This window comes from Ovis aries, chromosome 20 (assembly GCF_016772045.2).
Source record: "Ovis aries strain OAR_USU_Benz2616 breed Rambouillet chromosome 20, ARS-UI_Ramb_v3.0, whole genome shotgun sequence".
In the NCBI taxonomy this organism is placed as follows: domain Eukaryota; kingdom Metazoa; phylum Chordata; class Mammalia; order Artiodactyla; family Bovidae; genus Ovis; species Ovis aries.
The window spans coordinates 47,564,936-47,569,955 of NC_056073.1; the positions used below are offsets into that span (position 1 = coordinate 47,564,936).

At 53.9% G+C, this 5,020-nt stretch overlaps 1 long non-coding RNA gene across 1 annotated transcript; it reads right to left on the reverse strand.

Moving 5' to 3' along the window:
• Nucleotides 1–1,121: 1,121 nt before the first annotated feature.
• On the reverse strand, nucleotides 1,122–2,958 carry LOC114109536 (uncharacterized). Its single transcript, XR_006057244.2, has 2 exons — nucleotides 2,636–2,958; nucleotides 1,122–1,814 (listed from the first exon to the last, which is right to left on the reverse strand). It is a non-coding gene; the product is annotated as an uncharacterized LOC114109536 (long non-coding RNA).
• Between the last annotated feature and the right edge of the window lie 2,062 nt (nucleotides 2,959–5,020).

Genomic DNA, 5,020 nt, shown 5'->3' on the forward strand with positions numbered 1-5,020 from the left:
CCCGCAGATGCCGGGCGGCGTGCCCTCTGCACACTGAGGACGGGGCCCGGCCGCCCGCCCCAGCCCCGCAGACATCTCTGGGCACCTCGCGTGTCAGATGCCACACTGAGGCCAGGCCCCTGCTGGCACCTTTCTCCTTTGCCTGCCGCTCCCCCACCCCCACAAAGTTCCTGCCCCATGGTTCAGCTGAGACTTCTGGTCTGTGGTGAAGGATGGGAGGGCCTGGGGTTTTCCAAAGAGTCTGAGTTGTGGGTTCTGGTCTCTTCCTTAAAAAAAAAAAAAAGAATAAGCCAACACTGCAGCCTTGCCCGCACACTCCGGTCAGTGGAGTGCAAGCCAAGTCTTCTTTCAGAGCCAACTCTCTCCCTTTTCTTTCCTTTTTCCTAAGACTTCCCAGGTGGCGCTAGTGGTAAACAACCCGCCTGCCAATGCAGGAGACTCGAGATGTGGGTTCGATCCCTGGGTCAGGAAGATCCCCTGGAAGAGGGCATGGCAACCCACTCCAGGATTCTTGCCTGGAGAATCCCATGGACAGAGGAGCCTGGGGGGCTCCAGTCCACGGGGTCGCAGAGTCTGACACAATTGAACTGGCTCAGCACGCAAACACACACAAGACAGGGGCAGGTGAAAGTGGGAGAGGGGAGGCGACCTGTGTCTCCTGAGGGCTTGGTCCTCCTTGAAAGGCAAGATTAGGTCACTTATTTATGTCCCTGCCCATCTGATGTGATGGGTGAGGCAGCTGGGGTTGGAGTGGCCAGGATGAGCCGCCGGTGGGGGATGGGGCCACATCGCCGGCTGGCAAGCGGAGCCCGAGGCCTCTCCGGGGCTTGCTGTTGACACACCAATGTCCTCCCAACGACGGTCTTGTGAGGTCTTTCCCCATTTTACAGATGACGAGACCGAGGCTCAGAAGAGTTAAGTTCCCTCCCAAAATGGTGACTTGAAAGCTGTGGAGCCACTGGTCCAGCAGCATCAGGGGTCTTCTGGATGACTGGACCGTGGGAGTCCCAGCCAGCCCCGTTTGCCAGGGATTCTCATAGGCTTAGCCATGCAAGCGTCCTGGGAAAGCCCTTAATCTTGGGCAAATCCAGGGATGTTGGTCACCCCATTAAATGCTCATCTGTCTCCTCTTTAATTTTTATTGCTTTTGATTTTCACAGCACACACTGTTAATTTTAGCTGTTTTGGGGGGCAAAGACAGAGAACTGCCCCAGAATGGAGTGCAGGTCCCGGTTCTGGGGGCTATTTGAGGATGATGGGGAGGAGCGTGCTTGGCACAGAGCTGGGAAGGCAACGAATGCCCACTCAATGCCCACTCAGCAATGCTTGTTGTCGCCCTAACCCGACATGGGGGGCAGGAGAAGGGGAAGGGACACAGGAGTGAGAGCACAACGGGGGGCCCGGGTGGAGGGGAGGGAGCGCCGAGTCCCAGGTTCCAGCTAGGCAGCCTGGCCACCCCCACCCACGTCCAGGAGGCTAGACTGCTCTGTGGGGCACGCCTGGGGCACAGGGGTGGAGGTCAGATGAGGAAGCTCTGGCCAAGCAAGGATGTGGGGCAGGGGGGTCCCCTTAGGGGATGTGAGGATCGCTGTCACAGTTGGGGGGAGGAGGCAGGGAAAAGCAGAGGACCTCTGGGGGCGGGGTTGGGGGGGTGAGTAGAAGAGGTTTCTGGGCAGTCTGTAAGCTGTAAGCCGAGTACCGGTCTGCCACGTGCCAGGCGTCTCTCTGTGTTTTCCCGCATTCAGCCCCCTCAAGCCTCCGAATCCCAGCAGGTTGGTATCGTCCTGGTCCAAAGGATCTCCTTCTTAGAAACGCTAGTAAAGGCACGGATGAGTAAGGAAACCTGTCTAAGGTCACACGGGGAGACGTGATGGAGCTGGCGTTCCCATGTGTCTGACGGTGGAGGAGGAGAGGCGTTTTCCCTTCCTTCCTTCCCTTCTTCCCTCTTGCCTTCCTTTCTCTCTCTCTGCTCCCCTCCCCTTCCTCCTCCTCCTTTTAAAATGATGCAGCCTTTTCTTGACCCACCAGGCTAGGTGGGTCGAGTCTAGGCAAACTCTTCTTTTCCAGCCAGCCCCTGCCCGCTTCCTTTTTCACTGTCTTCCCCAAAGGCTGGGAGAGGGGACTATTTCAGCGCCCCCACCCTTTCCTGACTCAGGCCCCGTCGGGCAGTCCGGGTTGAAACGGTGGAGAGATGTGGTGACTGGTATTCCGGGCGAGTGTGAGTGTGAGATAGGTGAGCGCAGATGAAAGCTGCTCCAGGAGAGCATCGGGATCCTGGAGCCTGCCGACCGCCCGCCCCGCCCCGCGAGTCCACGTCTAAAGCCCCGATCCCTTCCCCACGGCTGGTCTCCGTTAGGAGCCCGGGGAGGGCGCTGCCTCCTTCCCCGCCTGCTGCCCGGGAGGCAGCCTCCGGGCATCCTCCGCACCTGCGTCTGGTGGGAAATCGGGGGTGGTAGGTCAGGAGGGGAGGGAACCTGCGCTGGGTGGGTTCCCTGCCCGGGGCAAGCTCCGCCTCCGCCCCGGCCCCCTTGACAAAGACCGCCGGTGAGTCAGCACCCAGGCCCCGCCCCACCCGCGGGGCGCTCTGCCCAGAGCCCCCCCTGCCCACACCTCCCCACCCTCATCCATGACTCACCTGTCTCCCACTGGCCCCCATCGCCAGGTCTCCGCGAGGCTCGTCCAGGGCCCGGCCCTGCTGGGAACCGCAGGACCACACCACGTGGCTGACCGGCCTGCACGTCAACGCCCTGAAATGAATGGACAAGACAGGCCCAGGACCAGCCATGGCGGAGAGTCCGGCTTGTAAAAAAAAATACAGCATCCGCTTCTGAGCGGTGAGGACTCTTGGTTCACATCGCTTTCGCACTGGACGCTCTCTTTTTGCCAGCACGTTAGGAATTGGACATAAGGGCTACAGAGAAGCCGTTTCCAGATAGAAAGCGCTTTAGGAACTGCCTGAAACTGCAGCGCTGTGGCAGGTATCTGTGTGAATTGCAGCCCGTCACAGCAGGAGTAACTGAGGCTGAAATTAGTCTTTCTGAGTGAGTGAGTGAAAGTCGTGTCCGACTTTTTGCAACCCCATGGGCTATACAGTCCATGGAATTCTCCAGGCCAGAACACTGGAGTGGGTAGCTTTTCCCTTCTCCAGGGGATCTTCCCAACCCAGGGATTGAATCCAGGTCTCCCACACTGCAGGTGGATTCTTTACCAGCTGAGCCACAAGGAAAGCCCAGTCTTTTTAGCTCAGTAGAAAATTTATCGAATAAATGAATACAAATTCTGTTTTCAGGTCTGATGTTTGAGCAAGTGTAGACTGAGAATTCTCTGTAATCTGAATATCACTACTGATGCAAAAATGTGACTATTCCAATCTAATATGGCTTGAAAGGTGGAGCAGTTTGAGATCAGGAATAGACCATGAGACCAAGATGAAAGAATCAGTGACTACAGTACAACTCTTTGCAATACTTGGCTGAAGGTAGGTTGCACAGGTCCTGTACTGTGCAACTCCAGAAGGCAGTCTTCCTAGCAACCGCAATACGCAGAGTGTTTTGCAAAGCCATGGCTCTGGGTAACACTTTTCTCAATCCTTTAGTGAGGGGTACATGGGAAATTCCCTGGTGGCCCAGTGGTTAAGACTCAGTGCTTCCAGCGCAAGAGATGCAGACTCGACCCCTGGGTGGGGAACAAAGATCCCACAGGCAGTGCCATGAGGCCAAGAAAATAAAAAAGAAAATAAAAAGCTGCTACCAGAACAAAACAGTGCATATTATTTGGAGTTCATCTTTGTGTCTGTTTAGGCTTTCCTTAACTGTTTGGCAAATCCCGTATATAATTCATTCATATGGATTCAGTCAATTCAGAAATTTTTGTTATGAAATAGTTACATACTTATAGGAAGTTGAAAAGCAGTATACAAGAAGATCCCAGTGTACACTTTATACACTTTATCGAGTTTTGCTTAGTGATGAAACTAGACATAATATCCAGTATGAAAACCAGGAAATTGCCATGTATTACAATCCACTGAGCTTATTCAGATTTCAGCAGCTTTACACGCAGTTGTGTGTGTGTGTGTGTGTGCACTTCAGTACAGTTTCATCATAATAAACTGGTGGTACGTTCTGGTAAACACTTCCACAATGAACATACAGAAAACTATTCTGCATCCAAGGAATATTGGATTACACCCAATTACCTATTACACCTATTACACCCTCCTCCGTTCCTAACCTTTGGTGACCCCTAAGTGGTGTTCTGGCTCTGTAACTTCAAGACTGTTATATAAATGGAGATTTAATCTTTAAAAAAACTGCCAATCATTTTTTGGGGGGCTAATCATTTTTTAACTAATTCTTTTGTTATAAAGTCCTGACTTGAAGATTTCTAGGTAAGTATTCCTCAGGAGAAGTGCTTGAACTAGGGAGACCCAGCTATTAGGGATTGATTGAGAATACGGTACCTGGGGGGACAGGAGAAACCAGGAGAGCACTTATTAAGCACCTGCTGTGTGCCAGGCCCTGTGGGCCCTCAGGCTTCATGTGGGCTGCTGATAGAATGGGGCCTCGAGAGGTGGACTCCTCCTTGGGGGTCGTCCCCACTCTCCCCCAACACACACTTTTTACAGCTTCTGCACACGAGCTTCTCATTGGGTCACCGTCACTCTGACAGCAGGCGTATCTCTTGCTGCTCAGGGAGCAGGCTCTCAGGCCTGCTTGTGGCTCTTGTATTGCTCTCACTGCTGAGACTGAACGCCACCTGGGAGCTGGACACAGGTGGCCTTCCTCACTGGCATCACTTCCTGGAGCCATTCAGCTGCATCAGGTTCTCACCTCTGAAGATCTGCAGAGAAACCCTTGCAGCCACTCTTGGTGCCCTTGGCACTTCCAGGAATTAAAGGTTAATGGAGAGGAGCTCATTTTCCCAAATCCCCAGCTGTGTATGCGTCTAGGAAACTCCCTTCTTAAGGTTATTAAGGCTCTGTGGCCTGGTGAGCCCAGGTCTCCAGGGACGTAATGTA